The 21,562-nt window shown below is 42.9% G+C and overlaps 1 protein-coding gene across 6 annotated transcripts in view; it reads left to right on the top strand.

The window, feature by feature from the left end:
• CLYBL (citramalyl-CoA lyase) overlaps positions 1-21,562 on the top strand; it is a 180,929-nt gene that overhangs the window by 9,244 nt on the left and 150,123 nt on the right. The gene's annotated exons all lie outside the window — the stretch shown is intronic.

The raw sequence follows: 21,562 nt of genomic DNA, 5'->3' as shown, positions 1-21,562 counted from the left end.
CAGAGGTGGAGGGACTGAACAAAGCAGGGGAAACCTAGGAGGCTGAAGCATCAACTTGTGATAGATGGTAACTTGATAGATAGATTAGTTCTACAACTAATGTTGTAGAATTTATATCTTTGTCATATATTTAGTAGTTTGGATAGACAGCGATCTGTATAACCAAACAGTGAAAGATGATTGGGTACAACTTCCACTGATTTTGTTTGTTTGTTTGTTTGTTTTCTTGAAAAAAGGTCTAGAAAATGCAAGGTTTGCACTGTTACGAACAGACAGTGTTTTAATAGGCTTTAAAAAACTCTACAGTGTTAGACGGAAGATTAATAATGCTCTCCGATGAGGTTTTTAAGCTCGTATGGGCCCATGTGTCCTCTACAGAGGCGTTGAGAATGTAAGGCTTATATTTCTGCTCGTTCATCTACCTTTCAATGAAAACTGGAGGAAGATGCAGAAAGGGGAGGATGCTTCACACTTGGCATGCTGGAATTACATGGTGAGGTTTCATGCCCACCCCTCCCCTCCTTTTTTTTTTAATTAAAGAATGTTGTAAAATGTTTTTTTGAAAGCATCTTACCCTGCTTCCTTTCTGGAGGAGATGCAAGTGCTATTTGACGTACGCAGCTCGCCAACAAGCGAATTGGACTCCTGAGCCATGCTTGAAACAAAATGCCAATTTTACCTACAGTTTTACTAGCTTTCCTGGTTTATGCAGTGGCATTTGAATGGCCTCTAGTAATTGTTTTTAGCAGGAAAAAAAAAATCAACCAAAAAAGGAAAACACGACCCAAAGCTCATTAGCACTGTATTTGGCATGCCATGAATCGTTAAATCTTTTATATAAATGCAGAAGTAATTTGTAACAAACAAAATGCTTTATTTTTTTGGAAGGGTTTTCTTTTAAATTTTTATTCTTACTGCTGAGGTACAATATGTTTTTTTCAAACATCAGATGTTAATTCCAGAATAGAGGAAGAACAAATCATGTTTTAATTAAGAATTATGTATAATTCTTGAGTGTCAAATATACTTAGTGAATTAAGTGAATAACATTATGTGGAAAACCAAAGGTAATAAGTAAATGCTTTAATAGCCTTTTTGGGCCAGTTAGTTTATAGCCACACTTTTTTTTTTTTTTAATATAAACTTGATGCTAGTGTGTCTCATTCTCTAGTATTTTTCCCTCTGATTTTTCCAGTGATTATCTGGCTAATGTACCATAGTGTTTTATTTAGATCAGGCTTCACTTGGAGAGCTAATTGTTAAAGCCTGAGTGGGAAATTTTCTTGCACCTGGAAAATTAGGAGAGCAAAAGTGAGAGACATGTCCGCATCCTTTCCCTGGTGGTTCTTCACCTGTGAATTTGAACTGCAGCGGTAATAAAAGTTTTGTGGACCTCATTTTATGTGAGATCATTAAGCGACAGGAGAATTCAGGACTAGCTGCCCTTCATACTTCAGGACACTGAAAGGTGCCATTTATAAGCTTAAAGTGCCTGCAGGAAGGCAAAACAGGCTTGTAAAACTTATACCCCAAACCCTGAAAGGCAACCAGTTTGTACTGCTGGCTGCAGACCTAGGTTGTCAAAATCGCCAAGGTGCTTTATGGTATTGATTTTTAAAAAACGGGAAAACATCTGCCTCTGAAAGCTGATGTAATTAGTCTGGGGTTTTTTTTTCATACTTCTCACTTGCGTTGATATCTCTTTTGTCAAAAACCAAAAAACAAAAAGCATTGTGGGGAATGATCCTAGTAAAAACCTTATCAGTTGCTGTAGTGCCCAGCTGCTGGGCTTACAGTCTTTCCCACTGCGGACCACTCTTCCGCTGAGCTGCTAATTTGGCAATAAAATGCGTTTCTCCTGACTTTTTAATAACAACTTGCAACCTGGCAGCGCACTGAGCTTAGCCCTTACCGTGGGCTAGGCATTTTGTAGAGGCAAAGCATTGGTTGGCCTCCTGCGTGGTGGGGAAGCAGGAGCAGGCTGGCCAGCGCTGGAAACGGAGACAAGTCTTCGACAAAGCGGCGGACGTGCCAGCGCAGCAAAGCAGCATCCATGCAACCAACTGGTCGGCCTCGAAACAGGCGATGCATTCTGCTAAAGAAAGAATACGCTGCCGTTTTATGGATCTGCAGGCCCTGAAAGGCACTGGAGCGGCAGCCCAAAGAAAACTCTGAAGTGCAGTATTTATTCTCAGGGCAGGTACAGCTGTCCCTACTCGCTCCCGCTGTTGTGCTTCAGGGGAGAGCAGGAGCAGTCATTTCGGGAGTTAATGCCTCGAAATCGCCGTTGTTACGGTGGAGGGTTTTGCTTCGTTCTTTCTGTCACTCACGCAGTTAGGCTGAAAACTTTGTGTGCTAAAAAATTCGGCATCCGTACCTATAATGCTATAAATCGCTGGGGCCTCAGCTCTTCTAGGTGAGCCCACGTAAACTGAACGAGTCGCAGCCTCATTAGCGTTCCTGGACTGAAATTACTGGGATGCCGATTTGCATGATCCGAACCTAAATTCCAGGGAGGACAACAGAGGTGACGGCAAGCCCAGTCTGCCTGCAGCATCTTTGTGCTCTGAATCTGGGTGAATTTAGTATCTAAATGCTCAGTCACGCTACTTTTAGCAGCAACTGGTTATGTTGCATAGCGTCCAAACTGTTATCCCTCTGCCCGTAGTTCATGCGGGCTCCAAAGAAGTGGCTGTGATTCGGAAATGTATTTGCGTGGTTCTGTTTTCTGACGCTGCTTTTGTTGCCTAGATTGACGGGCTTGGGGCCCCAAATACTGCACTGTGTTTAGTATGACCCCAGGGCCTTCGCAGAGTTGATTGCAGGACTCAGACCTTTATATCCACTATTAAAAGGCAGTTATGTGACTGTTTATGTCAGAGCCAGGTGCTTTGTTGCCTGTGGACACGTTGTTACTTGACAAAATTTATTTTTTTTCTTTACGGTCCAAATGCGATAAACAGACTTACTGTGGTGCCTTGCTCTTCGCAAAAGGTCTGGCTGCCTTCTGCGGCCCGCTGCTGCTGCCGGAGCGTCGGTGAGGCTCTCCTCGCTCCCCGCGAGGATGCGACTGTAGCGGCGTTCCTGCCGGCGCAGGGGGTTCTGCGTTTTCTGTGTGAATAACATACAATTTCGACATGTCATTTCCTCAGTATGTTTTCAGCAATATTATTCCTGTGTGGTTCCCCCCCCCCCCCCGCCCCGTTCTCTAATCCTTAGTGGATTTCTGCTTTTGTGGGTTCATGTGTTTAGGCTGTATGTAGCCTAAAAGCCTAATAATAGGTACATAATATCTATATAGCCTAAGTGTTGTTGGCATATTGCATTAAACATTAGCTTATTGTTAAATCTGTCATATGATCAAAACATTTAAGATGCTTTAGGTTGGGTCAGTACAAAATACTGATGCAAGCATACTGGAATTATAAAACTTGTTTTCTTACTAACTCCTGCTTTGAGAAGTTGATAGATGTGGAAAAACAAAATTTTTTTTTCCTCCTTTCCTGTTAAACCAAGCTACCGAGGAAATCTTCCTACTGCTACATGCTGCAATATGTCAGAAACACCGTTATGTTATAGTTGCATCATTATCTAAAGGAAAAATTGAGTGTGGGTTTGAAGTCGACAAGTGATGAAAGTAGCCCTGAGGTTGTCAATTAGAAAGGCAAGGCCTGGAACTGATAAGTTAATGGCCAGTTCCCTTCTCACCCCCTCACTTCGCTGCCTGCTCCCTCCCCCCAACCCCCCCGACGCTTTATTGCTCAAAACATAAAGAAAAGACTCATGTTGGTTTGCGTCCTAAAACTTATCTCACCAACACGAGTCACTTAAATTCTTGGCTTGTGACGATATGCTTAGTATGTCTCGTTAAACAAGCAGAAATGAAACGTAGCAGACAGAAAAATCAATCACAAAATGGTGCCCCCCACCTTTTTTTTTTAATTATTATTTTGTTTTGTTTAAATGTTGAACTGTTAAAACCGTTCTTTCAGACCATCCCTGGAGTCGGCACAGCGAGTTTAGCAGTATTGCGTAATTTAACTTCTACCCTATGTTTGTTCGCAGGTTTTGAAATGTGAAATTTAATGACAGCCAGTTGGAACCCATGTGTTCCCTTCGAAGGTGGAGGGCAGCATGTGCGTTTTTTCCTGAAGGGAGATACTGGCTACCAAAGTTTATGATATAATGTGATATAATACATGTAATAGCACTTGCATTTTGCTTGGGCAGGAAGGATCTAGCATGTTGCCATTTCTCCTTTCTGAAGGAACGCATGGTTTTAGATAAATAGATGAATTATGGAAAATAACAGCCCAGATGTAGTCAGATGTTAATCGATCTGGGGGTGCTGTGTCACGAGAACAAGGATAAGCTTATGAAAGCGGTTTTAAAGTAGTAATGTAAGTTGAATATATTTCAAACAGGCATGTTGCGAAGCATTTAGTTCCTCTTTGGTTTTCAAAAAGCTTGTGTACAGTGTGAGTTTTTGAGTTTTGTAAAGGCTGCAGATAGACATCCCTGAAGTCTGCGGGTTTTCTACTCATGGCACAACTGCTTCAGTGACAACGGAAATTCAAGAGTTTTCCAGACAACCCTGTCTCAACCTAGAGCAGACAAATAACAATCATGGGTGTGGGAAAGCAGGTAAATCTGCAAAGCACATTCAGGTTTTTGACGTTCCTGTTGTGGCTTCTGAGGCCCAGGTGGGTTTCACAGTGACCGGCAAAACTCTGCTGAATGGCAAAAACTTGCAGTTGCTGCTCATCTGCGACAACGAAATGAAAGGGGGAGCTCAGGAGATGGACTGCTGATCTGGAGTTCCTCTCTCCTTCACCCAGAGTTCAAAACATGAAGTAAATCTAAGTCTAGCGTAATTCACAGGAAAAGAGACAAGGCATCATATAAAGCAATTCAGGGTTGGATGGAGCTATCTCCATCTGATGTGTTAGTGGTGCCTAAGATCCAAGCTGCAGAGCTTCTCCACTGCTTCACAGGAGGGAAAAAACTCGTATAGATGAGCAGGTAGTACGACCATATTTTCCAAAACCGTATGTTCCTTCCGTGCTGTACTCTTATGGGTTTCCTAAGACAGATGTGTGTCGTACTACCGTACCCATAAAAAATGAAAATATATGATGACAATTTTGATGAGAAGTCTTACACAGTGTGGCGCTGGTGTTTTTAGAGCGACAAAAATAAGCTCCTGTGGTGGCCTGTTGCAAGACAGGCTATCTCAGGACAAAGTAAGAAATGTTATGTTTAGTTTAGCCTGTTCTGTTCAAATTTCACACCTGCTGGAGAGTGCAAATCTGGGTTTTCCTTCTAAGTTGGTGCTTTTCCTGAATTTCAGTACTGTCTGTGCAGGAAGAGGATACAACGGCAGTCTTCTACAGTTACTTTCCGAATGAAGTTATAAAAGTTAATAGTGTTGGATCAGCAAAGTTCATCTTCCAGGGTAAAGTGCCTCTCTTTCTGGACTTTTCTTCTCTTAATCTCCCTTTCACCTACTTTATATATCTGTCAACCCAGCAGTGCCGTTGGGCAGGTATATTCATGTGCCATATGGAAGCAGGTCAGCCAGATTTTGTTGATACCAATCACAGCTCTGCAAAAGGCAGACCAATGCCAAAAATCCTCAGTCAAACATCCCTTTCCCTGGGTGCACCAGAACGTTGCTCTCTGCTCTTGGATCCCCCCGCTTTCTTTTTTGCTGTTTGTTAACCACATTTTCTCACCCATGGTAATTTTTTTTGATTTATTTTAGCAGCCGAGAGCCCCTCTTTGCTCTATGATTGTTACTTTTGTCATGCCTTAAGTACATCAACATCTTTTCTATATGTGAATTAAAATTTGACCTTTCTACCACCTACTTGGCAGTTTACACTAATTACTCTCGTACTTCTATTTCACATGAAGTTCTGCTTAGGAGCATAGAGGCATTAAAAAATGCCCAGGGTTCATCATGGTGAAAGCCACAGAGCCCCGGGGAGATTATTGGTAGAGTCGGTCTTTGGTTTCTCTCCTCCCAGCGACGCTAGGTCCACATAAATTCATCAGCACTCCTGAAGATTGATTGTGTTGGATCACTTCTGTCTGACGGCAAAGAACCACAGTCAAAGACTTTGACTCTATGGAGCTTTTTAGAGCTAAAAATCGAAGGCTTTCCCATCCACCTACATGCAAATACAGTATTAGTAGTGCTTCTTCCTTCCCATGTAAGCGTTCTCAAGTCCCAGGCTCCTGCCCTGCTTCTTGTTCATCCATCCTCAGAGGAATTTTGGAAAAAAAATTATTTTCCAAGAAGTGTGCAGTTTCCTATTTCTTGGATCTTCTGACAGGGAATCTGAAAATAGGAGAGAAGCTTGACTAGAATCAATAATTTGAAATATTTGGAATGGATTAAAAAACTGTTCTGTACCCTAGAAATCAAGGAAAGAAAGGACACCTCACTGCTTTCACACGGATTTGTTAAGATGGGTGACTTGCCACGTGCAGGTCTTGAATTTCTAAAATAAAATCAGAGTCCACTATTGTATTTATCAGGCAAGAAAGATTTCCTTTACATATGTCTGAAATGATACAGGGTTCACTTAAGTCAACTTTATCCTTAAGGTCGAGATCCTTATCTAGTAGGATGCATGCTGCTAGCATGTCATCGTCCTGCCAGAACTCAGCACCTACGTTCCAGGACAGGATAAACCACAAACTGAACGTGCTATTAATGGGCTGCTTTTCTTGGGGCAGCAGTAGTTTTTCATCAGCTTTTTCGACTACTCTGGCTTGGGAAATGATCTGCTAGCCTTCAAACACAACCGACAAGAGGGAGAACTAAAAAAAGAAGATTGAAGACATGACGGCTTATGGTTTGTCATTGTAATATGTGACTGTATAAAACCACATGTGCGTTATGGAATGCTAATAACAAAATGAAGTGGTATTTGTACGCTTCTTCCCAGTTAACGGCAGGAATTTTGTTGCATGCGTCTTTTCCAGAAGACATTTAATCCGACCACGTTTCCTGTGAATCCCTGTCTGCAGGGACTGTGGGGCAGGGTCGGGGGAAAAAAAGAGAGAACGGAACAAAGCAGTTGATCTAATCAAAGTGTTTTCCTGGATGGAAGAAGCAACACTCTTAAGCCCAGCGTAAACTTAGGGGGGAAAGGTAGCAATGGTTTGGGCCTTTCTGGGACTGTAGACCTCAAAGATGTTTGGAGGCCCTCAGTTTAGACACGCAGATATTCACCACCTTCGTGATTCTTATATCGTTATTCTTTTAGTCTTTTATCTCTTTAGAAATTTTCAGATTATTTTCCAGAATGCTTTTAACCCACTATTCTACAGCTGATAAAATACTTTTTACTCGCATCTTTATGTAAAATATTTGAGACGCAGGGCTTTTTACTTCCTGCCGCTAGTAGCAGTAGTGCTGGCACCTTCCTCAATGAAGCAAGAATAATTTTTTCAAGAACTAAAAGATATGCAAGGAGCTAAACCTTGAATGATAAGGTGTAAGATGGGTCAAACTTAATGATCAAGAAATAAATGACAAAAATACATTTCAAAATGTATACCAACTGCATTTCTTTTTCTTCTTAAAGATAATTCTATTAAAATGGTGCTGAGGCCTAAGTTTACTGTAATCTGCTAAAATAATTAAAAATAGCATACAATAGAAAAAATGCGTTCTTGCTTTCCAAGTTGTAAATTAGATCATTGAACTGGTGGAAGTCAGTGACTAAACTCGTCAAACCTGAATTGTTCAAAGGACTGAGTCAGCTTTAGAGATCAGTAGTCTCTCCTGCAAGTACCAAGAGAATATTTTCTTCAGTATATTCAATTAGCTCAGTTAAATAATTAATTCATTCAAAGTTGACCAGTTGGGAGTTGAAAGAAGCAGAAAAGCTTGTTCTTCTCTACCACTCTGTGAATAAAAGCCAATTATGAGAGGATTAGATTTTCTATTAGTATAATATTGAGGGATATTATGACCAGATAGATTCCAGACTGGTGTGCTAATTCTTGCTGAAATTGACTTTATTGTAATAGATCAATGTAAAAATTGAATCACAATTTAATATTTTCTTTGTAAGTCTAGCCCATTTAAGACAGTGCTATGTGATCAAGTGTATCTCTATATTTTAAGTTGCGTTCCAGTTTCCATCCAAAGAAACTGTAAGTAAACACAAAGGGGTAGTAAAAAAGAAATGTACCATACACAATTTTCTAATAAAAAATAAAATTGATGTGAAAAAAATGTATAATGAGCTCTAGAAAAGCTTAAATATATATCAGAGCTTCTCTGTCCTTCTGGCTAGCAATAAGAAGTGCCAAATTTAGTGTAAAAGCTATATTTAGCAACACACTTCAGTGGTTACAAAGCAACCTACTTCAGTGGTTACAAACTGAGAATTAACCTTTCTTCAAGAAAATGACTAAAATGCATAAATGGAGAAATAAATTTCAAATTAATTATTTAACTGAAAGTTTCCTGCTTGGTAGTTTAAATCATTATTTTAAAAAATGATTTAAAAAGTTTCATCCTGCTGGAAAGCCTTAGTAGCTGAGGTACCTGTGGGTGAAAATAAGCATAAGTGCAAACTTGACATAAGGATCCAGAAATTCGGCCAAGAATATGAGATCAAGAAAATGGGAAAATAAAATTTCCAGCCCTGTCCATAAACATTTGGCATATGGGACACCCCACAATGAAATTTAATTGCCTCTTCTGCCAATCGGTTAGTGAGGAAAAAGTTGCCCCAGGCTCTAGAAACGTGAGATGTGGAGGACAGGGTGGAGAGTCTGAAGCTGCCGAGTCCTGCTGCTGCTTGGTCCGTGGTGCCACAAATGCCACAGTGCTTCCTCTCCTTCTGCCGGTCACATCCACAACCTGTTCCTGTAGATGCTAATTCACAATTTTTCATCAAATTGCTTTGAAAAAAACCCACTGTTTTCTGGTGCTGATGGTTTAAAAGATGAGTTTGACAAGGGTGAGGCTACGTGTTCTTATACCAGTTCCCTCAGTAAGCTGCCTTCCTGCGCAGTGCTGAGTTTTCGTGAGGTAATCCTTTCTCTACAGCTTACCAAGAGATGGTCTTCTGGCTAGTTCTTGTCTCTCTAGCCAAGATTAATGATGGAAGGGGTAGAGACAAACTTGTGGTGCAGTGTTACCAGACCAAGAAGCAAATCTTACTGTGCTGCTGTGATATCTTTGTTCGCTCGCTGGCACGTGCCTTGCGCTACCTTTCTGGATCGCTTTTCAGTCTGAACTTCTAAAGAACGTGGGTTTCTCTTCTTCAGTGGATGTCAATAAGCCAGCTTTGTGATTCAGAAGTAGCCTATTATTAAGTAGGAATTGATTATATGGCTGGATGTTGTGCTAGACGTGAAGGCACGTTTCCCTAGCTGCCCCTTTTCCCCTTCGTTATCTCCTGAGATAATTCTGGATGTCTTGCAGAGACGTGAGACTCCGGGAACCTCCTACCCATCACTTTTTTCCTGCTGATGTGCACAGAATCAAACTTTCTTAACAGGCTGTCCAACCTGCTCCTCGTTGTTGCTGGTGGCATAGCTACGTAGTGATGAAAGGGTGCCTAATGAGTGAAAAAGCGGAATTGCAGGCATTTGCCTCAAAGCAAGACTATTACTATGAGTATACTATACGCCCACCCCAAAGTCCGTTGTCTCCCGTGGCCTGCGGGCAGTCACCCTGGCCTCCTGGCATCCGTGACGGCATCCTATAGAACGATGAGGCTTCAGATGTTCATTAAATAAGAAGACAAAGCGTGAGCAATGCTGATTTCAAGTCTATGTGTTACCTGCCCTGTGTTTGACACAGTAGTTGCTTGCATCCTTTTTCTTTTTTTTTTTTGATATATTATTTGTAGTCCTTTTGAAGTAAAAGCCAAGTTTTGTCATTTCTCCCTTGCGTTCATCCACCTTGAAAGATTAACATTGGGCATAGGTTTTTCCAGAACAGTTTTCAGGACAACTTGGACCGTTTTTTCTGTGGTGTTTTTAAAACTGGCAGAATAAGAACTTTTTTTAAGGCTGCATAACACTGTAAGGAGTATTTTAAAATAAAGATTTTTTTTTTTAATCTTTAAGCGAGTTTAATGCTTGTATAGGGTGCCAGATTTTAATTACAGTTGGCATTTATAAATGTAGTGCTGGCAATGGCAACCATATTGCTGAAAAAAGGCATAAATTTTGACACTGGCAATATGGGAACCCAGCATAAGAGACTGTAAACCTAGTTTCATTCCCTTTTAATATGCTAGTTTAAGGGAAGAACTTTTAATGGATAATATTTAACTGGAATGTTTAGGGTTAGATATAAAGTGGTTCTAATTTCAAACTATTTTGTAATACAGGTTCTATCAAAGATCAGCTTAAGTAGTAAGTTTCTGTTAAACAGCCTTTAAATAAGCATGCTTAACGTAGGGAAAATAAGATGCATCATTACAAGAAATGAGGTTGGCATCTACCAGGTTTTCCATTAAGTTCCAGGTCACAGACAAATAAAGGAAGTATGTTAGGAAAAAAAACCTTTTTAAAAATAATTAGGGAGATGTCTGTTTTGTTCACCAGATGGAAAATCAGTAGTTGTGGGTGGTCTGTGCTGGATGGGGCATCTCACAATTGGCAGAACTATGCCTTTAACTTTTAAAGTCCTGGGACAAAATGTGAAAGTAATTGACTGTTCAGAATGCTCTCCCTCTGGATGCCTATCGTTGCTTTTAAAACCGAGATTTGGTGAGTTTCTGACTTTTTTTTTTTTTTTTAATAAGAACGCTCAAGCTGTTGTGTCTCGTATTAGGCCAATTGGGTATTTTTGGTAGCTGTTTATTGGGGGTATTGTCTTTTGTGATTACGCTTGTGTGTGCCTGTACTTGCATGCACGCGACTGCAATGCCACAGCTTTACAATTCTCCACTAGCATGTTGTGCACGTTTTTCATAATATTGTCAATGTTTGCCATGTCCAGGGTGTACAAAAACTATTGGTTAACGTCATGTCGTTTGTTTCTTTTCTCTAGTTCGTTCCTTTTTAAGAATAAATGAGAAATGTCTACCAATTTACTGACTTACTAAAGAAAGCAAAGTTGCACCCTTATTTTTACAAATAATAAGATAATTCACATTTTAAAATAATTCAGGGGGTTGCATCATGCAGGAATAGAAAAATATTATAAATCAATAATACTATTTTAATCTGAATAAATAAATCACAGTATGTATGTGTGGACAGTATGTGTGTGTATACACAATAAATACAGTCATTTAAGAATGTGTAAAGATCTTTCTGGTGCCGTTTGTAACTTTGCTCACCATTTCAGGACTGATACGTTCTAACTGCTAGATGAATATAAGAAAATAGTACCTTAACATGTGGAAGCACGCTTAGAAAATCTTTATATCCATTTTGATTAAGAGTAACAGATTTTATTATTTGAACTGTGATAAAAATGTGTGTTGTTCAGTGGTGGCACCTAGAAGAATGGTACAGAGTCCATTTATGGCATAGGAATCAATTGCTTTATATTTACCTTACTTTACAGACAGTATTTTTGCAGTTATCTATGTGAACGGTCACAGAGAATTGTTATGTGTATGTTATATATATATTGTAGCTTGTGTTTAAACTGATCCTCACACTTAGTACGTGCAGGCATTCTTGAAGATAAGTGAGGCGCTCAACTTGGTACCTTCTTTGTAAAATCCCTTTTGCTATGCATGACATGTACTCTGTATTTTTTTTCCTTGCAGTAAATTATAAAGCTTTTTTCTTTCCATGAATCTCCTTCCAAGAAAACACATCCAGCCTCCTAACACTAGCCTGGAGAGCCATGCATTGCCTCCACTACAAAGCAGTGTTTTCATTGAAGAGATAATTATAATATGGTTTAATGTTCTTGTCAGCCCTGAAACACTGTCCCCAAAGAGTGCTATTCTGGAGGATGTCTTTCTGAAGGGAGTTGAATGTAGCTAAGAAAGCATACATATAGGCACGCACTTTTCTGATAAACCAAGGCGGATTTTTAAGAAAGTACGTGCTCTCTGAAGAGAATTACGTGCCTCCTAAGCGGCTCTTAATTTAGAGCTGCTTCTTCCTCTGGATTTCACTGTTGGAAAAATGGACAATTTGCTGAGTTGGTTTTTTTTTTTTCTCCCCAATTATATTTATCGACTTTAAATCTTTACCAGGACGTGTTCTCATAATAATAATTAAAATGCTTTTAATGTGCTTTGAGGCACAGACTTCAAATGAGTAAAAAGCCCAAACTGGAACACAAATGGTTCTTCCCAGGCAACAAACATGCTTGGCTGTTGATATGCTGTAATTTTCTGCTTTACTTAGTAAAAACAGCAATTACTTATTTGTTCCATACCCCCCCCACCTACCCCCCCCCAGCACAGATGCTCCTCAGTCTGTCCGTTTTCTGAGCGCTGAGCAGGTTGTGTGTGTGTGTGTGTGTGTGTGTGTGTGTGTGCACGCACGTGCGTGTGTTTTAACGCGATGTGAGGCAGGTTTTCCCCTTGCACGCCGTACTATTAACAGCATTTATTTGCCGCTCGGGCCAGTTTAGCGCCAGCTCGCGACGGTGGCGCGCTGGAAGCGACTGCGGGTGTGAAAAGCGCCGGTTCTCGGGCTCGCCGCTGTTTCGGGCGAACGTTCGTTGGCTCCCGGGTGCAGTTCTGCGAAGGATCGAGCTGATCTCAGAAATCAGTGCAAGGAGGGGGGAAGAGCTGCGCGGTCACACTGGTTGAGATTGCAGGCTGGCTGAACGAATCATTTAACATCACTTTTGCTGTGTTGTCTTTTGTAACAGCCTAGCGTTGGTAAACCGTGTCTGCTCTTACTGGAAGCTACGTATTTTAAAGCAAAAAGCCTCAGAGTGAAATCGTAGTCTGACTGACGGCGATGCAGAAATTGCCCTTGCCTTCAGCCGCTGCGAGGTTTCCCCCACTGGTTTCAAAGCCCAGTTAAGGCTGATAAATGAGAAAAAAACGTTGTTAGCTGCCAGAGCGCAAAAAGTCCGTAAGAGCAGAAAAATTGCAAAGATAAGGACAACACAAATCCTTCCCTGCCCATACAAGAAAGATAAGGCTCTTAGCGAATACAGGGAAAAGCGCGTTGCAGGACAATGCAACCTGACTTCTGGATGTGCTGTTTGCGGTCTTGAATTCAATACCTGTTTTCTTTTAAGGGCTCGTCTTAAATGAGGGATATGTTTGTATACTGAAAATAGGTATTTTATTAACAGCTTAAGGAGTCTAATTCTGTAGAGGTAGCTTAATAGGAGCTCAACACGGGGCAAAATGTATCATTTGAACCTTCTGTACAATCATCTAATCCTTAGCAAGCCGCTTCCTTGCTCTGAAGTTTTTTTTTGAGGAGGAGTGACAACGTAAAGCCTTAAATTAGGATTGTAAATAACCTCTCTAGAGAAACTTTTCACTGCAAGCCACTTGCTCAGCAGACAAGTGTTAAAACGGTTATGTTGCTGCAGCGTTTAAAAACAGCCTCGAGATCCCCCCCCGCCTCGGGTTTACAGATGCAAACTGGAGAGCGACAGTTCAAAGAATCAACAAGTGTTTCTGGCAAAACTAGCATTTTATAGTCACGGCAGTTATAATAGCTTTGGTTCCCCCACCATTTTCCTTTTGTTTTTTAGGGGAAGGAAAAGGTAGACTACATATATAAAATCTTAGGGACTTGGCATCTAAATTCATTAATTAAGCAACGAAAAATGCCATTTTCCCATTGTTCTTTCTTTTCATGTCTTTGTGACTAGGAACTTTCTCTTTAGTGTTTGCTTGGGGAAATTCAAATTTTTCTTTTAGGAAGATATTGATGAGTTGCTGCCTAACCCTTGTTATGCAACTCTGCCTCTAAGATTTTGATGGATATTTCTTAACTTAAAAGGGATTCTGTTTTTTTATGTGGCCTTTTTTTTCCCTAAACTGTCTCTCTCCTTTTTTGAACCAATAACTCATTGTGAGATTAAATCTCTGACAAAACCAAAAAACTATACTTTTCAAGTAGGTGAATATACATTACCTTTGATATTAAATTTCCTCTTTTTTTTTTTTCAGGTCATGTATTTCAGTCATTAAAAAATCTTGTGTATTTTAGCCATGAAGATGTCACATAGAAGTCCCTTGCCCTGTTAAGATGCTGCTCTGACCACAGACAAGGCTCTGTGATATGAGGCTGTCCTGAGCTGATCTTGGCTTGCCTTTGCTGTTGTATTTCCTCCCAGATTTCCCTATAAGAAATGATCTGCAGAAGTAGGCTTCCAGACGGCTCGTTTTGCGTAGTCCTCCCGCAGCTCAGAGGCACGCTTGCCAAGGCAAACGTTCCTGCTCCGTTCTGAACATACCCGAAATATTCCCCTTTCCCCTGTAACTTTACAGGTACGGAATTGTTCTGCTCCAAACGCTCTCAGCATTGCCTTGAAATCGGATTTGTTTTTAACACTGGTGCTGTCTGAGCCACCTGATCTCCAGCTTGCGTGTCCACACGTTGAGGTGGAAAGAGCGACTGAATCGAAGGCCAGACTGTCAGGTTTTGATGACCAAATCTTGTTTAAGTGCGTAAATATACTCGGTGACCCTGTTTCCTTCGGGGAATTCCTACTGGTTGCGTAGCACTGCCGTAGGATAGAAATGGATTCCCTAGTATTTTCTTGCCTTTTAAAGGAGGAGCGGAGAGAGATTTTGCTGAAGCGAATTTGTTTTCTATTTCTACTCTTGTTTTCTTTTATGACGCTGGTGTTCGTTCAGCCGCCATATCTTCATCCACCCTGCATTCTTCTGATTCTTTTCTCATAATGGGAAACTCTGCAAAGACATGCAGCCACTCAAGACGGCCTTATTAAGGCTGGAAAGTAAAATACTCAGAGGTTAGGAAATGTCAGGATTAAGGTAGCTTGTGCAGCCGCAGTTCAACCCCCTTATATGTTCACATTGTAATATAGTCTTTAATTCCAGGCTCATTCGCAGGTTTTTCCACAGGACCCCTGCCTCAGTTAGTGAACAGGATGGACGATGCTGAGTTAATGAGCAGTTATTCAATATTTTGTTTTCTCCTAATTTTTCAATGTGTAGCCCTAGGCCTTATTTACTGCACACTATTGAAACCCTGCTGTGAAGACAGAATTGTTAATTTCCTCATGAGCTTTTCCTATGGCACTTATTGCTATAAATATCTGAATGCTTCACAAACATTAATTAATTTATCTTCAGAAACCCCTCATGATGAAAAGGGCGGGTATTACTGCTGTTTTACGAAGAGGGAGCTGGGGCACAGGGAGATGGGGGTCATGAATGTCCCATAAATTTGGGTGCGGAGTTGTCAGCTACAGTTAAACAGGCAGCGAGCTGTATTTCAGCGTTCAGCGTAGAGGCGTCTCGCCATCAGGGCAGAAAAGCGGTGCCAGGTTAGACAAATAGGCTGCTTCTACGAGGGATTAGAAGAGCTGGTGAGATGAGTTGTGTAGGGAGCGCTAGTATCTTTTGTTTCACTAATAACTTTTCTTTGGGAAGAAAACGGGAGCTTTGGGGCACGCAAGTCCTCTTTATCCGCGTTCTCTTATTTTGTATGTCCAATACGTTTTAATTCTGTGCCGAGCAGGAATCTCTGAAGAGACCCGTAGTGAGTGCATCATGGCTGCAAATTCACTACCGTTCAGAAAAACTGGAAATACCTAAAAAAAATACAGTGAGCAGGGAGCTGCCTAAACCTAGACAAGGAGGAATCCTGCAGAAATACCATGTTTCAAAGCACAGCCTTTCCTGAGCTTTAAGAATCTTACTTTGGGTCTCAGGAAAGTGCTTTTCTTCCCTTGAGATTCAGAGCTCTTAGCCCTCTTGTTAGTCACATATCTATGTTTTTACTTCCAAAACCATTTTTGGACTTTGCTGGCCAAAGCGCTAATTCGGTAGGACCCATCCAGAAGAGTGCAGAAGCAAAAATGGTGACAGGAGCATCCTCTTACTTTCTAAATTGCTCTGTAATACGAAGCAACGGAATCAGTTCCTCCTCCTCCTGGAAGGATTCAGGCCTCTACTTTCCAAGACACTGCTTTAACCACTAACGGGGGAAACTGACTTTCCAGGTGAAGGGGTAGAGGCATTCACTTGGTAGAGGGCAGACCCAGTTCCTGTCCTTGCTCCAAGTTACTTGATATTAGTCAAGTATTGGCTAAAGTAAGACAATAATTTTTTGAGCAGTCTTTATAGACTGGCCTCAACGATCATGCTCAGAGTTGTATATTGACTCCTTTCTACCCAGTGAATATGTAAGTGTATGCCAACTAGAAGGGCTTCCTCGGTGTGTTCCCAGGGTGACATGGCCTGTCGCCTCGCTGGAGAAATGGGCGGATGAATCCCCTCTGGAACAGGGATTTAGCCAAGCTCCCCGTGTGCCAAGCCAGTGCTAACCACTGAGCAGTTTACCTGTTTAGTCTGTCTCCTTCGATCCCCCTTGTATAGGGTCTGCTCTGTTAAGCCTTGCTTTGGTGAGTGCAGGTGGGCAGCCCTTTGGGTGGCACCAGCCAAGGTGCTGCTGATGGCCGAGGTGCTTCTGGAAATCCTGCGAAACCGACGTTTAGGATGCCCTGGAGCCTTAATATGGGAAAGGTTGGCATGCATGGGCTCCAGGCATACACCTGGCTGGTGGCGGACACCCAAGCAAGAGTTGTGAGGATCTGTTTTCCTTTGAAATATCTAAACTAGGAGGTAGGCCAGACTGAGATGATTAACACCCATTGTGGTCCCTGCAGTGTGATTTTTCCGGATTGGTTATCTTTTTTTTTTTTTTCAATCCATGCACAGCTCATACTGACCACACCTGCGGTTACAAATATTGCATGCTGTTACAAAGCAGGCTGTAGTGGTGGCCTGCAAGGACCACCCTAACCTCTGCCTCTGGTATCACTGACCTGCTGGGAACATCAGCTGGTGGTTCCTGCTCGGCAGTGGAAGCACTGTTGTACCAGCAGCACGTGTTGCGGAGCCCAAGCGAGCCACGGACTCATCTACCTCGAGTGCTCTCCCAGAGTATTTTGCTGAGGATCAGGCAATGTTTTTCTCTTGTCTTTGCTCACCAGAGTGTTCGTCCCCAAAGGTCCTAAGACCTCCTCGTTAATTGGCCATATTGCCCAAGGGCAATACCAGTGAACAAGGACAATGACAAAGACGATAACAACAACTGATCTGTTCTGATCCCCTCATTCCTTACTTTGCACACTTGTCTCAGGGCAACCCGAAGGTTGATGTTGTGTTAATGGAGAAAAGGAGCTTTCTGTAATGTTAATGGAGAAAAACGTATGCTTTTGCAGCCACCTTAGCGTGCAAATTCCAAAAATTTGTAAGAGAAGAATGAATGCACATTGCATGCAGAGATACATCTCTCTCCACTGCTCAGGTGCAGATCTCACTAAATGTGGAGGACTGAGGTTTTGTTAACAAAAAGATCAACATTGCTAATGCAGACCCCCTGCTATTGGAACGCTAGAAGTGTTGGACTAACAAATTAGCACAGAGGAAATCTGCAGTTGCAAAAAAAGTCAGGTCTCATGATCATAGCAATTGTTTACATCTTTCTACAACAAAAAGGCTGTTTAGTCATGTTACAGTACAACCTTGTGTTCAGATAGTGGGCGCTCACATTATTGTCTTTGTGAAGATGAATTGTCACTTCTCTGATCTAGGCTGCTCTCACAGCAAAGAGGTATTAAAGCTTTCTGTTTCAAAGAGAATAAATGGAATAATTTCTTTCGGTGCTAGGCTGCGCAACAGTTTCCCTCTTCCAGGCCTTAACATTTAGCCCCGTATTAATTGGCACTAAAATGAAAAATAATCAGTGCGAGGGAAGGGACTTTACAGTTGAATTTTAGTTATTACAGAGTCAGTAAGCAAAACTGTGGTTGGGCTATACAGAAGCATGACGTAGGAGTAAAATGCTTAGCTGTAGCATGTGAATTGTAACAGGTCCCAAAGCAGCTCTGTGTGCAGGCTCTTACCAGCAGCTGGTAGCTAGAGCAAGGTCAGAGATGTGCATTTTGGAAGCAGCTGTGCTGGGTGGGAATGGCAGTGCTCCACCGTCTCGCTGCTGCTCCACGAGGGGCGATTGCTTCTGGCGCTCTGCCGGCAAAGGGAGCCCTCGGAGAGGTTCGATACGCGCTAATGTGGCTCATTTCGCCTGGAATAGGGTTGGGGGCACTCTTGCAACCTCTTTCCATCAGCAGAGCTGCGGAGCCAATCGCAGCTGGCTGGTGGGTGATCCCAAACACCTAAGGCTGATCCCATCTCAGGTTACGTTCAGGAGAGGACATCTGCCTGCAGCCTTAAATCACTGAACGCAGTAGGGGTCCCGCTGGCCGAGGTTTTACGGCTGCTGCTTTGCACAGAGCTCCCTAGAAAGCTTTTCCTGTTCTTCGTTTCCCTTTCTCCCTAGCTACATAGGCTACATAAGCTTTCTTCCCACATATATGTTCATTCAATGGCAACAGATAACTCATCGTTTTAATAAAGTTGGATTTTCCATATTCTCTGGGAAGAGTGTATTCATCCAGTGGTGGATATGCTGCATCTCTACCAAGCTCCTGCTTGAAAAGTATAAAGCAAAATATCCACAGTTTGGGAAAATGGTGCTACTTTTTTCTTCCTAAGAAACGCTTGCATTGCTGTTGGTAGTTCTGTTGTTCAAAGACAAATTAACAAAAAGCTCTAGTTTCTTTTGTTTTTCTTTCTTTCCTCACAGTCTCTTCCTCTTAGCTTTCTCTTCTTTCCTTTTTCCCCATTTACTTTTGTGAGAAGAGAGGGCCAGTAAAATGAAAACAATAAACCAGGATGTGCCCATTGGCTTTCCAGTTCTGACTGAAATTATGAAATGTCCAAGCACTTTTATTACCACTTTGTTAATAAGAAAAAAATTCAGTCAATCAGCTCTCCTGGTTACCATCTTCATGCTACTCTTTGTGGTTGATTGTAAGCAACAGTAAGGGGCGAGCAAACACTGGAGCTACAGGACGTAGGCTTGTGTCCTTCTGGTTTGCATGGAGGTCATGTGAAAATATGGTGCTGAATTAGTACCCCCCTGTGCAATATGGAATTACTGTTGTTGCCAGCTTCTGCTGTTTCTGCAACGAGCAAGAAAAGATCATAACTTTTACAATCACTTTTCTGGTAGACTTGTTAGGATTTGATTACAGTGGCAAATGGGGATAAATGTTGCTTTAAAAAAAAAAATCTTTTTAAAAGGAATCAATAAAAATTTGAAAATGTGATTGCAAAAATACAGGTGTGTTTTTGATCCTTCAGCATACGTTCTTTTTTTCTCTCTCTCCGCTCTGCAGCTGTGGCGCTGTCTTTGCCCTGCATGTTTAGAGGGACTTACGCAGGAGAAAAAGAGAAAGGTTGAACTTGACAAAAGCTATTCTTGGAGATTATCTTTGGCAAAGCTAAAGTCTATTAACTGTTGAATTTTGTTTTTTTTTTCCCAATAACAAGTACAAATTAAATCCTACTATGCCCATTGGAGACTTTACCCATGGAAGAGCTACTGAACTGATGAGCTATTCTTCCACGATTGTGCTGGCTTCTCCAAATAATAATATTGCTGTGTGTTTTTCTCAAAGTGAGTGCAATTTGCATAGCATGCTTTCGGGGGTTTCCGCTGCTGCCGATGCTAATTTAATAGTCATTAAAGTCCTGAGCAAGTCTAATCCAAAGCCTTACGGGGCTTCAATTCAGGCCCATAAAACGTGCAGATTTGCACGTGTCAGGCAGCTCTTGGGGAAACGTATTGTAGGAAGAGGCATTTGGTGCATATCCTGCTATGACAGAGCTGCAGCTACATCAGGAGAAGTTTGTAGGGGGAAAAGGAAAGCAATCCTCTCCTCAGAGGAGATTCCCATCACAAGAGGCTGGGGCATATATATCATCTGGTAGCATTTCTACCTCCTGGAGCAGTAAAGGGAGCAAGGAGACAGGGCTGGTGGTGATCGTTATCCCTCCATGGGGGCTGCCTGCACCGTGTGGCTGGTTTCTGGGGTCCCGTGAGGGATGGCTGACGCGGGGCTGGTGGTGTGCCCCAGCTGCTGTTGCCCCAGGTCTCTGCAGCGCAGCCCAAAGCTTGCTCACACCCTGACGTTTCTGTTTTGTGTTGCCTGTGCGCACATAGGTCTCTGTAGTGCATGAAATCACGGTGCCACTGAAGACATGGGGCCAAGGTCCATCTCACGCGCTGAGCAGCCCAGCTGTTTTATACTGCTACCAGGGCTCAAGAGACCCTCTGCCAACACCACGAGGAAATGGCACACACATTGCATGGGAGAAAGCGTGCTCCCTTGCAGGTGCAGCTTTCGTTTCTCCTGCAGGTGGTGAGCCAGTGGGAGCCCGCGCTGCCGCGGGGATAGAGACCAGCACTGGCGCTGGTTTTGCCATCGCCTCTCCCTGCGATATCCCTGCTGGCAGCCGTGGTGCCATCCCCTCCTTCAGCTGGCACAAGCATCTCATGTCTGGAGGAGTGTGAAACAGGACGTGGCAGCGTTATAAACTCCTACACGGCTACCCGGGGGCAGGAGTCAGTCGGCTGCTCCTCCTCCGGGCTGTTGCCTTTCCAGTTGCTGCTCCTCCAGAGCAGCAGGCATCTCCCACTCCTCCTCCCATGCGCTCGCCAGCAGAGGCAGTGGCTCCTCCGCAGCACCAGGCTCCTGGCAGAGAGCGTCCCCCTCTGCTAAACCCAGCCTGCAACTTCAGGACTGTCTTCTGGCCACTCGCTTCCCAGCTCCTGGCCTAAACAGTGCTGCTGCTGCTGCTGCTGCTGCTGCTGCAGCCGTTGGCCCACCCCTCTCCAGGCTTTCCAGAGCGAGGGCAGAGCAGACCTCACGCTTTTCCAGGGGTGGCAGAGCCCCTGCGCTGCCTGGGGCTCTGTGGGAGCCTCTACAAGCATGCCTGGTGGATTTGGGAGCTGCAAAAATGCCGCCCCTCGTGCAGGGGTCTGCCTTGCCGTGCAGCGTAACCACTTGCCACGCTGGCTGGAGTAGACCAGTCCACTCTCAAGACGTAATTTGCCCTTACGAATAGCAAAACGTGCTGTAGAAACATAGGGTTGATGCCACGTCAAGGAAAACGAAATATTTCCGTGAGGGATAAGGTTGGTGTGGGCTGGATGGAGAGAATGGCTTTTGTCCTTCCTTCCCGTGGGTAAGATGTTGGCGTTCTACTTTGGGGAGAAAACTGACAGGTTTTTCAAAAACAAGTATCTCTCAAAATCGGAGGCTGTAACTAATGAGTGCATTGGCTCTTTTGGTCAAGTACCTGACCCTCATTTAGCTTCACCGAGTGGAGCTAGTTTAGGCTACGCTGCTTTACGCTCGTTGCCGATCTGCTCCAGCGTGTTTCTGACCGTCCCAGGAAAAGCGGGTTAGGTCTTTCCGAAAAACCAATGGGCCCGTCCGCCGGCTCTCCCCAGCGCCCGAGCGAAAACTCGCCCGGGGAGCACCAACGCCGGGAGCGCAACCCGAGCACCAGCCTCCCAAAAGCCGGGGCGC

This window comes from Struthio camelus, chromosome 1, assembly GCF_040807025.1.
Source record: "Struthio camelus isolate bStrCam1 chromosome 1, bStrCam1.hap1, whole genome shotgun sequence".
In the NCBI taxonomy this organism is placed as follows: Eukaryota; Metazoa; Chordata; class Aves; order Struthioniformes; family Struthionidae; genus Struthio; species Struthio camelus.
The sequence above is the reverse complement of the archived record's forward strand: the minus strand, read 5'-3'. Positions and strand labels throughout refer to the sequence as shown.